This window comes from Dermacentor silvarum, chromosome 3 (genome assembly GCF_013339745.2).
Source record: "Dermacentor silvarum isolate Dsil-2018 chromosome 3, BIME_Dsil_1.4, whole genome shotgun sequence".
Classification (NCBI taxonomy): domain Eukaryota; kingdom Metazoa; phylum Arthropoda; class Arachnida; order Ixodida; family Ixodidae; genus Dermacentor; species Dermacentor silvarum.
The window spans coordinates 103,671,677-103,684,781 of NC_051156.1; positions in this window are offsets into that span (position 1 = coordinate 103,671,677).

Here is a 13,105-nt window from a genome sequence, read left to right on the forward strand (position 1 = left end):
TGACATCTTTTTTGTTTTTTTCGATTGCACCTGTTCCTCCACAGCGGTTTTTTATTGTTTTTTTTTCCACCCAACGCCTACGCGTTTCTGCGTCATAGGCTTGAATACGTGCTGGGAAGTGGCGTGAAGTAAGCAGCGAACACAGTACTGCATAGTATAGACGGTTTTCAGCAGCGGCGCACGGGCGCGGCCATGTGTGATCACGTGATTGCGCCGGCATGACTGGCCTTGGGTTGAAGGCCAGCGAAGGAGCTGTACTGCTGTAGTCGTAGGCGACGGTGCGGCAAGCGGCGTTGTTTCGGGTCCACCGATGGACAGCGGCTGGATCGACGACACAAAGCTCTGGCCCATGGTTCAACGATCATGTAAGTGAACCATTGTTTGTCATTTTAACGTTTTATGTGCTCGCGCCGGAGCGCTCTGGCGCTCGATCATCGTGCATGCGCGTCGCTCGTTCGCGCCGAGCGATACGAGCTCATGGAGGCTACTTGTGCGGCGTTCACGTCAGTTCGCTAGTTATTTTTCTTTTTGTGGTTAGTGCGGTGTACTTAAGCTATGATCTGAGCTGTTTGAAGTGGTTGCCCAGCCTCTCGCGCTTTGCTTGACGTCCTCGAATGTGTATGCTTAAGCGCCGAGTGCAAAAAGTTGCAGTGGCTTAGCTCGGCTATGCCAGGATATACGTAGCGTTAGCAAACGTTCAGCTGATTATTCTTAGCTTATTCTTAAGATTATTCTTAAGATAAGATTATTCTTATGAGTCAAGCTTCTCCGTTCTTCTGCGCTGTTGAGCAGCATTTGCGCTCTCCTTCTCCATGGCTATACCACACAGGCAAACGCCAGTCAGAAGCGCAGCGGCTCCAGCGCACTGTCAGACGGTGACTGCACAGCGAGCGCGCGCCGGCGCCAGTGCGTCTACCACGGCTACGACGTCACTCCTCTGGAATGCGCAGACCGGCGGCGGTGATCCGCGCGCGGCGGCGGCGGAGTGCGCGAGAGGTGCCGGCTCCGGTAGCTCCGGTGGGGAGCGACTAAATCCCTACCAGAACACACCAGTGTTGCCAGACCTGGTCTTGTGCGGTTCCCTAGATTTGCGAGGCGGAGATGTCCCTGGATGTCCCTAGTGAAGTCACGAGACTGCGTGCCGCGCTTGCCTTCTTATCGCCTCCCCCTCCTCGTAGGTGCGTGCGCCAGATTTCAACGTGTGTGCACGCAGGAGATGAACGTGGGCGCAAGGTTTACACTTGCAGCTTATTCTGAAGAGAAATGAAACTATGTTGCATTTATTTATGAGAAATCTAAGTTAGCACGTGTTACGACAGGGTAGGTGAGCCTCAGCTAGGCGACTGGCCACGGCCGTCTGGTGTTAAGCGATCGGGCAGTGACGAGACGCTCTCTCGACTCGTTCTTGCCCCCCCCCCCCCCCCCCCTCATTCTTAAAATTATTTTCTGTTACGTTAGTCACTGTCGCATTCTTCAACATTCACCTGATTTTTGAACGGCGTGGCGGCACCTAGCTAGCATTCTGTTTCTGCGTAGACTTCAAAGCCATTCACCTACCTGCCCTCCCACCTGTTTGTTGTGGCGGTTTCCTAGTTTCCTGGCCCACCCCACCCGTCCTTGACATATCTTGCTGTGCGTAAATCAGCGTTCTGTAGGTCGTTCGATCTTGTCGATGCTCAACACATTTAGCAAAGCTTATGGTGGTGCAGTTTATTTTGCAATCAGCATGTCATCAGCACTGCATGGTTCCAGCTAGCAGGCTGACCTGAACCGATTATTGTAAAAATTTTGCACGTCTGAGAAAACTCGATCTCGGTTCCGTTTGTGCCTTTGCATATTCTGCATCTATATAGCAGCACACGGCTTATCGATTCACAAGTTCAAATAAAGTCAGCCTATAACTTGCGTTGACAAACGCGCTGACGATCTACAGGTGCATTGCAACAGTCGATCGCTTTACTTTTTCGACCTGCCACGCGGACTTCCCGTAGCTCTAACCGGCAACAGCTTACTGGTTCAAGAAAACGGAAAGATCATGTTTCTAACGTGACTTTTTGGAATCATTAGGTTAGTGGGCGCACAGATGTGAACAGATTGCGCAATGTGAGAACATAGAAAGAGCCTGAAGCTTTACCGCGGAGCGAACTAAATTTCTGGTCAAATAAACACACACACACAGGTTAATGCGACTAACCGATTCCTTATCACGCGCAATCGACCACTTACATAGACAAAAAGGGTCAACAATCGTCGCCACCAAAATGATTCATCCAAATGATCGCACATGCCACACAAGACATAAGGCATCGCCGAAGATGAAGTTGTTGACAGTCTTAACAATCTATCTACCCGTGAATTCATGTGAGCGCTCGCGAGATAACGCAATCCTGGCTAAAACAAACAAACAAACAAACACAGAACAATGCGCATAGGCGGGTCCATCATTCTTCATATGGGCAACAGCGAAAAAATATGCACAGCGAGTTTCACTTCGCCTGTTCAACTGGTCCACTTGACTAGGGATTTTCGGCCTCCATTCTGGGTACATGAAAGAGCTAGTTTTGGTGAGCAGCCCAGAGTTGCCAGCATGATGTTTTCTATACCGCTAACCTTGGGCGATGTTGTGGTCGGTATTTAGTCTCGCGCGCTCCGGTGCGCAAGCCGTGTGACATCACTGATCCTTGCGCATGCGCAGCACGGCTCTTGATGTGCCGCGCGAAACGGGCTTGGCTAGGCCAGTGTAGCTAACGCTACAAAATCCGTGTCCGCTTGTGTGTTGACGTCTCGCTCGCTGGTATTTTAGCTTCCCACATACGTTGAGGCAACGCCTCCTCTTTATAGGAGGCGTTGGTTGAGGTAAGTGTTTGCCTCGATACTGGTGCACTGATCTCTGCAGAATTCACCAGTGCGGCGGGCACGCAATAGTTTCGCGTAGTTGACTTCGGAGCGGCAGATTGTGTTTGTTGGATGTACTAACTGAATGCCCCCGAACGGGTGTTGTTTCATAGTAAAACCCCTGTCACACGCGCACGTTCGATCGCAATTGAGCCTCGATCCGAATCCAGTCGGTCGTGATCCGCAAATCGTAATCGAAGTGTCCGATTTCGATCGGGGACCGACGTAAGCAGCTTCTATGTCAGTGTGACAGAAAACGAGGTACAATGAGAAAGAAAGAAATCCGAAGAAATAACCCTCTAAAAGGGCCGTTTTATTTTTTATGCACGTATAATTTTGAAAATCTGTGTGCTGCGTCGACGCCATGCACGTAGTTCTGAGATTTGCAGACGATCAGAATCGGCGGACGTGGCACGTCGTTTTTCTAAAATACCGAATGAAAAAGTAATTTTTCTGAAAATTGATTTGTACGTGCCTTTACTACCTATTAGGCACGTTTATTATTTGCATCGGACTTAGTTACACTTAAAGCGTTAGAGCCCAAACAGCACGATCCGGATCCTTGGACTGTGCAGTAGCGATCATTTCCGATTGCGATCGAAAGTCCGAGCCGGATCGAGGCTCGATCGCGATAGAAAGTGGCCATGTGACAGGGGCATAACTTTGGCTAGCTGTAACTCAAACGTTTTATAAATGAGAGCTCCCGTTTCAACTTTTCAAACTCTTCATAGGAGAGCAAAACCAGCTTAGTAATCAAATATGTATTAATTATTGAAACTCCAGAACTATAATTTATAAATCCAAACGATCAGTTTAATATTAGACTGTATCTATCGTGTTATTTTAGTTCTTTCAAACATCTGCAGATGTCCTGAGGAGTAAATAAAAAATCAGCTTTCTTTCATTGCCATTTTTTTTTCATTCCCGCAGTACATACAAAATGTTTCTCCCCTATTTCAGTTGACTACGACTACATGGTCAAGGCAATCGACCAAGATGGGAAGCCTGCACGGGACTACAGGGGGTTTGCAGAGGGCATCAACCTTGACAGTGGCAATGTTGGGAAAGCTTTGTGTCAATCCAAGGATGGCATCTGCAGCATAAAGTTGTGTTCCAAGCTGCAGTGTTGGGGAGGGATAGTCCTTGGTTGGACGCCCATCAACAAAGTGAATAGAACATACCTGAAAGAAAAGGGTGATTCATGCAATATTTACAATAGTTTGCTTTTATTTGAACGTAAGGATAAAGGAGTCCACATAAATAAAAAGCACGCACATGGGTAACGCATGCAGTTCTTATTGCAAACTGCCACAAATGTGACAAAAAAAAGGCAATAGCAATGTGCTGCCAATGTCTTTTCCATAATCACAAATAATTTCATAATTTCATAGTGTCAAATAATGCCACAATTTCGCGATGTCAAAAGGGGCTATGAAAATTAAAGTAAATAATATATATATTCAGCATGCGTTTTGGGGTAACCCTGAAAGACACAAGGCAGAAGGAAACAGCTGATTTGTAGTTACCACTACTTTAAAATGCAGCTAATCAAATAATGTCAAACTGGTGAGTTTGAAATTATTTACTTTTATTTTCATGGTTTCTCTTGACATCACGAAATTGTGACAGTGTTGTATATCACTTTACGATAAACACGCAACCAACGCTTCTAGCGTTGTTTGAAACAATAATTTTGCGCTACAGCGTCAACACAGCTAGCTTTCGCGCACCTGTTGCTGGCCACAAACAACGCCAGGTGTACGTTCTGATCACACCGTGCATCCGATACAGCAGCGAAACCAACATATGTAAAATGAGACGCGCAGGCAGGAATTCGTCAAGCTTAACGATTTAAAAATGCGATTCAGATAACACTTTTCCAATCTTTTCTGCAGGAGTTCTCACCGCGACAACTAGTACGCCTTAATTGGCACCGATCCCGGCGCACATACGCACGTGGCGTGTAATTTCGCTTAAGGATAAACATCACTGATAGCAGGTGACTGTTCCAATACAATATCGCTAATGCTTGTGTTCTGCCACTGAAACACCGCACGGTGACCTTAATGTACTGCAAGCGCAAGATGGGAAGTTTATACACTATTCCGCAAGCCGAGCGCGTTCGCTTATTCGGTACTATGATCTGCCACTTACTCTTGCCGATGTGCCTTAATTGAAGTTCTTTCTCTGTAGGTTCGCTATCCAGCATTGTCGGGTGAGCTTGTTTTTCTCTCCTTGAGGAAATCGGTGCATGGAAAACGGCCTCGGGCACGGGCAGTCTTGATGCAGCTGTGGCGCGTGTATTTCACACACCGACGTGTTCCACAGCTTAACGTCACCATCACAGTTTTTGCATCCGACCACAGCACACGTTTTCCCTCTTAATCTCCACATGGAGCAGAATATTGTTCGAGGTTTGACAAACTGCGCTTGTTAAACGCCGCTGGCTACGCTTTCGCGACTGAGCAATGGTAGTTTCGTTTGCGCGCCCAAGGCCAGAGATGTCCAACACGTGTGGCGCTCCGGTGGCGCCATCTGATTTCAGTTGCACAAACCGGCTGCTGCAAATCGTCTATAGTATACTATAGTATAGTACAGTATAGTATAGTATACTATAGTAGGACAGCAATTAACGAATGCGTTTCGACGTTTTGAGTTTCATACCAAATATACGGAAGAAACGCTTATCATCAGCCAAATTCTCGTGGTGATTATCATGTTCTGCATAAAATTAAGGAAAAATAAGTTGTTTCTCAATACTTATCGATATTTATATTCGCTCAAAAGTATTACAATATTACAAAAAGCTGTTTAGTTGTCACCGTTGACTAACATACGTTATATTGAATATGGTTTACAGCGCTGTTTTTCGGGGGAGTTTCGCAGCCGTTCTTGCGCGGCAGTGAAGGCCGCATGCGGCTGCTTGCTGGGTATATCGAATGCCAATCAAAGAAGTACCAGCAACGCACCCAGTGCCAAAGTCCCGAATCCTCGTTGTTAAATGAAGTTATTACGATTACAAAATAAGCTTACCTTGCGGTGCCTACTCAAATACAAAAATTATGAGGTTATGTTCTTTAGCCCGTATATAATAAATAATTTTTGTTTCTTATGTCACATTTTACCGGCTCTATGTTGGAGGTCAGCTAGGACTTAACTCAGCTGCGGTTAGTAGGGTGTCGGTGTAGAATATCAACTTGAGCCCGGTTGGTTATGCACGAAAGAAATGCTGTATTAGGCTAGTATAACGGGCACTCTAATTGTCATCTATGCCAGATAGACGTTTTCATTTGGAGAGGAGGAAAGGAACGCGTGGCGAGCCTTTCCTCCTCGCTGTCGTGTGCGAGCCGGCGCGGCGTTGCTTGAACGTGTCGTCGTTGCAGGCTACGGAACGGTTTGGAGATGCCCGTTCTTTGTGAAACTTTCGTCATGTCAGTTCACCCGAGTTCACCGGGGAACCATTGTGTAGCATTTCAGTGCAGTAGTAGCTATACAATATGTGGAACTTTCTCTTGGTTGTTTGGCGCAAGAATTAAAATATATAAGAGTTCTCCTGTAAGGCTGCCCCAATGCAACCCCGAAACATCTGAGAGCCACTCGTTATAAAACATTTGCGTAAGCCACTGTGGCATCGTTCTCACGCATTTCTAGTGCAGTAGACTTATAATGAGTATGCTGTGTCTACGTTAGCCTTCTGTGTGAGGCCGATGGCGCGGCTAAATACAGTGACCACTGCGGTTATTGTTTTTCTGTCAAAGGATCTTCGGTTGTGAAATGAAACAAACATTAGTTTTCTTCTGCAATCTCTTAAATTACAACTTCTTTCTCAGAGCCACGTAGAGTAGAAGTGCTGGCCATATTTACCAGCAGCCTAAAAAAGAAAAAAAAAAGATCAGTGCTGCCAAAAGAACGGATGCATAAACGAGCGTTACGTGTGACCTTTGTTAATTTGCGGTACAGTTAAATATTTTCAGCTTTGACGATACGGCATGATTTTGCTTTTGAGACAGACTGCATATTTACAGGATATTTGTTATACTGTATAGTAATGTTTCTCTGACGCACGCTAGAAAATTTAAATAGGACCTCATTAAGTTTACAAAAATGGACGCCAACAGTGTTTGAACAAGGAATATCGGCTGCAGCCAACGTTTCGACAAAGGAAGTTCTTTTCATCAGAGAGGCTAGTGCACTCACGAAAAGAAATGCCCTTGCCAAAACGTTGGCTTCAGCGACATTCCTGGTTCGCCCGCTATTATCGCGATAGAAAATTGTCTTTGCGCATCAAATTTCTGTACACTGAAACGGAAAACAGTGATATACAGAAAAATATAAACAGTAAACAGAACCGTTTCTGCTGCTCAATATGGATGATTAATTTTACGCAAATATTTTCTGTAAGATAAAACAAAATAATGTTTAAATAACAGAAAAATATTACACAGGGAACAGAACTTTTTCAGTAATCGAACACATAGAACTGTTTTTAAACACAAGATTTCCGTTAAATTAAAACAGACAAAAATTAAATAATAGAAAAATATAACGTAGAAAGCAGAGATTTACATAAATTTTCGGGCAAGGCAGCTGCCAGAAAATTTCCGTTGTTTTAAGGAAATATTTTTCACAGTGCGCGTCAGAGCGTTGTACCAGTATGTAAGAGAGAGAAAGAGAAAACAAGCATAGGCAGGGAAGACGGTCGTCGGGTTGGCTACCTTATAGCAAAGAAACACACAAGGCAAAGGCAAATTGAGGATTCCCATAACCAGGACCAGGTGAGCACTCTGTGAACGCACGTTATGAAATAATATAATATCCCGGGGCCCCGCGACGTCGTCTGGAATTCTTTATGTGGTTACTACTGCTGCTGGCGTGTTGATGGTTGAGATCGTACGTTGTTGTTGATGGTGCTGGATCTTGTTGTCGTCGTTTTAGTAGTAGTAGTGGTGGTGATGGTGGTGGCGTTTTAACGCTATGACAGCGTTAAAGGCCTCGTGTCGCCGAAAATCCGGTGTCGGCGTCAGTGGAGTTTTCCGTGAGCGAAAATTTTCTTATATATTTAGATATATGTATATGCCACGCCTTGTTATATGAGACGCGACATATGCGGGTTGTAGTGCCACACCATTCCATCACTAAAGTTGCTCACACCTTGTCTTACATTCTTGACGAAGCTATTCCTCGGAATTTTCAGAATGACAGCCCACAAACAATTGTCATGAAACAAAACACCGACAGCGAGTGCCTTTTGTGTTAAATCTTCTCAGACTGAAAGATTAAAAGTGCGAAACAATAACAGAAACATGAAAATGATGTAATTATTTTGCCGCAGCTGCGCACTACTTCCGGGATCGGCCCACGTAAGACATCGCGTTTCTACCAGAAAGCTCGCCTTCGTGCATAGCGTTTGCCGCCAGCATTTCCCGGTAAACATTATGGTTACATAAGCTGCAGTTGCCGGGAAGCGTGAGAAGCTGTCAGCTATCTTCGAATGTTATCGCGTTCCACTCTACCCTTCTTAGATGTTCAACTCTACCCTTCTTAAGCGTCCTCCAAATTTTTTACACCGAAGTTGTATATGACTAGGTTCTGACCAAAAGTACGTGCGTCGACAGGGCGTGTAGAAGAAAATCACCACTCAAGCACTCCGTACAGATCGTTAACCAGCGAAGCTGAAACGTGCGCCCCGGTGTTTATCACTGGGTCAATCGCGACGGTTCATTAACGTCTTTCTCAATATTGGAAACATCTTTGTGTTTCTTAATGAGGTTACACACACGTTCGGCTGTGACAGGGAGAACGACGTCACTGACGGTGTATGCCCGCAACCCACCGTTGTCGCAATAGCGCTTGCGATTGTTCAAAATTAAATTGCTTCAAGATGAAATCTGTCCTTCACGTAAAACAACAAATGGCTCATACCCCCTTAATCAATAATGGCTCATACTACCGTAAATGCGGCCTCCCCATTACGATGACAGAAGTGAAATTCTACGCTGGAAGGATGAGCGGCAATAGAGCCAGCTGTGGAAGAAGACGACGACAACCGCGGAAGCAGTGGCACGAGTGCGTTCGCGCGGTTGCGTCGTAGGGTACCAACGAGCCAGCTGTGGAAGAAGACGACGACGATCGAACATTTTTCGGTGTAAAGGCGAGAGGCAGACGAATCGGCTAGCCAAATACAGCGAAAAGGCGATGAAGGTGGATAAGGGTGGATTAAGATGGATTAGGGTAGACTAAGGGGGATGAAGGTGTATTAAGGAGGTCTAGGGTTGATTGAGGTGGATTAGGGTGCATTAAGGGGGCTGAAGGTAGATTAAAGGATTAGGGTTGATTATGGTGTAGTCGGGTGGATTAAGGTGTACTAAGGAGTACTAGGGTAGATTAAAGTCAATTAAGGTGGATTAAGGTAGATTAGGGTGGAATAGGTCGATTAAGGTGGATTAGGGTGTCTGTCCTGGTGCTTTAATTGCATATATATATATATATATAATGTCATTTTAGAACACATAACACCTTCGCTGGTCGTCCTTTTTCACAGCGTGGGAGGGCACTGTTTTTTGTGTGTTAATAATAGTCAGGTCATTCTGTGATGTTGGCCCTACAGGTGGTGTGTGGCTCTTACGTGAGCCGGCTCGTTACCGGTTTCGTGAATCAATCCTGCACATGGTCCACAGGAGTGACGGCATGGTGCACTTCCACTTTGTCTAATATGAGTTGCTGTCCAGAGCAGAAACAGCGGCTGTGGTGTCTCTGTTTCATTTGCGCTCTAATATGATGTCCCTGAATTCTTGTTCGACAGGATCGCCAGTCAGCCTCTAGGGTTTGTAAAGGAGTACGTTTACCTAGGTCAATTACTCACAGGGGACCCTGATCACGAGAAAGAAATTTACAGAAGAATAAAATTGGGTTGGAGTGCATACGGCAGGCATTGCCAAATCCTGACTGGGAGCTTACCACTGTCGTTGAAAAGAAAAGTGTACAATCATTTCATTCTACCGGTGCTAACATATGGGGCAGAAACTTGGAGGGTAACAAAGAAGCTCGAGAACAAGTTAAGGACCGCACAATGAGCGATGGAACGAAAAATCCTTAGGAGTAACGTTATGAGACAGGAAGAGAGCGGTGTGGATCAGAGAACAAACGGGGGTAGACGATATTCTAGTTGACATTAAGCGTAAGAAATGGAGCTGGGCAGGCCATGTAATGCGTAGGATGGATAACCGGTGGACCATTAGGGTTACAGAATGGATACCAAGAGAAGGGAAGCGCAGTCGAGGACGGCAGAAAGTCAGGTGGGATGATGAGGTTAGGAAATTCGCAGGCGCAAGTTGGAATACGCTAGCGCAGGACAGGGGTAATTGGAGATCGCAGGGAGAGGCCTTCGTCCTGCAGTGGACATAAAATATAGGCTGATGATGATGATGATGATGATGATGATGCCCCCTGAGTGGGTGAATGCCCGAGTAGTGATGAAGGTCTCCATCTTGAGAGGTAGACACGTAACCATGCAATCGAACACATTCGCGGTTCATCCCTTCGAGCTTGCTGTAGTGTGCTTCGGTGGGGTTAAAAGACACCGCGCTGTAATAAGCCCTCGATTTAAGCACAACCGCGGCATTAGCGCGCAACGTGTCCAGTCAACTTCTCTCCGTTTTTGCTATACGCGCGCGCACACACACACACGCACACACCCACCCACCCACACACCCACACACGCACGCACCCCCCCCCCCCCACACACACACACACACCCACACACGCACGCACGCACGCACGCCCGCGCACACACGCACACGCACGCGCACGCGCACACACAAACACACACACACACTTACTTGATATGCAGAAACATGGCAAGGTCTCTCAGATAATCTGTCATTAAGATCGGAGGGCTTAGTTTTCCGTACATTTTTGTGGTTTAGCGCAAAGTTAAACAACGGGCCCGAAGGTTGGTATACTACCCTTATATTTGCTCCAACGTAGCCGTAAAATAAAAAAAAAATTGTCGCAGTTTCACCCGAAGGGCGAAGCATCAATTGCGATAGCAAATTAGTAGAGAGCTATACGGAGTACGGATAGTAGTTTTATCAGCTGTATAAACTTGGACATACAGCAGCACTAGCAATGCGCAGAACTGTTGTCGACGCCGTCGGCGTTTTGCCCACGATCGCACCGAACGCCCACGGCGTTGTTGACTGTTGACGGTGCCTTTGGGGACGGCTCGGAGGTTTTCGACGAGATCAGAATGGGACACTCGTCGAGAAGCATCGGAAATCTTACCCACCTTCTCGCCTCGCAACGTTTTTATATAAATACGCATTTGGTTCCGCAGCTAAACGTCGCCTCCCCTCCCTTCCTCTCGTCCCCCCACGGCCTATCGTGCGACAGAAAAAGTCGTGTTTGCTCTATATATATGGCGATTGTAAAGGAGGAAAGAGACGCTTAATTCTGCAGCCATTCAGGGAGCACGGCGCAGAACGCGCGTTTGCTCTCCGACGTGCGTTCGCTCCCCGTGAAACCGCGCGTCCCTCGCGCCCTTTCACTCGCACATACAGTGACCGGAACACGGCGACGATTTTATCACCGTTGACGTCATACGGAACCTCACGGCGAAGGGGAGGGCGATGACGACGGCGACGCAGAAGGCAGAAATCCGCTTTGGAGTGTCCATATAATTGCTATCGCTATAAAACGAGGCTTTCATTCGATGTTGCAGGGTCAGGCTGTGGCACCAGCCACAGTTATCAGTGGCGGTGGCAGTGACAAGTTGGCGGTGAAACACGTATTTATTGAACATAGGAAACTTCAGCTGTCAATTTTGTGAAAGTCAGCAGAGTATATAGCCTTGTGATCGCTGCGGTATACTGCACGGTGTTCGGTCATCTCGATGTCACGCATGTCGTTTGCAAATGCCAAATCTACACACGTACGTCTAATAGTAGTGGTTACGTTCATAATGAATGGCTCATACCTCCTTAATCACTGGCTCATACGTATCCCCGTACACGTGGCCCCCCTTCCCCGGTACACGCAGAAAAGTGGAAATCTACGCTGGAACGATATGAGCGGCAACGAAGCCACCTGCGGAAGAAGGCGACGACGAACGCGGGAGCAGTGGCACGAGCGTGTTCGCGCGGTTGCGCCGAACGGCGCCAACGTGCCTCCTGCGGAAGAAGACGACGACGCTCGAGCAATTGCTGATGATAGTTTCTGCGTTACATCACCGGCGCAGGCTAGCGCATACAAGCTTCGCTTGAAAAAGGCAATAAAGAAGACTTGGCAGGATTAGCGTAGCGTTCTTATTCTCGTTCATTTCCTTTTCGCACTCAATCACTGCTTGGAATGGCACGACAACGCAGTGATAACGTAGTGCTCCGCCTACGTTATCACTTGAATTGGTTGGTCGTGAATGGTATAGACAATAAGAACCTCGAATCAATAAGAATAATGCCTCGTGCACGTTACAATGAGCATCAAAGAGGTTCATTGAAGAGCGGCACATATCCTGTGTCACATAACTAGCGTCACATACCCAGTGACACAAGTTGTTCCAACGTTTAGTGTTTAACGCGGTTTCCACAGCACAGCGAACCGATTCTCTACTCCATAATGATTACACTAACCAGTGACCGAAGTTAGCGGGAAAATGGTTAAAGAGCGAGAGAGAGAGAGAGATAGGTAAACAGACACCGTATAAAGGCGTGCAATATCGTAAGAATGCTAATCGCAATAAAAGCGAATGCACTAGACATACACGGAAGCGCACGTTAAGAAACACCAGCGTGATGCGCACTTGCCGCTAGCGCAATATGCCAAGAGCAAGTACGAACCCAGTAGCACACCGTGCCAGTTGCATTGATAGAGCACCGAGTGAAATTGATGATCTATAGAAAGTGAAGCTTAAGGCCTCCCAGAGTTTTCATGAATCCTCGGGCAGGCCCAATGATTACGACTAGCCCGTGCCGAATGTAAGGAAGAGCAGGAGCTTCGCATTTTAACCGTTGTGCAACACTACATAAGAGAGCGGTATTGTTTTGTATGGTGGTATAGTTACTTCCTCGCATTTTTTGGTAAATTGTAGCCATCTCAGCACGCGCTTGCGAACGTTGTGCAATGCACAATACCCGTGCCTGTCTTGGTCGCTGTTTGTTTACGAGCCAGGCTTTATCAAAGAAAGAAGAAGAACAACAGCACGCTTCTCGCGGCG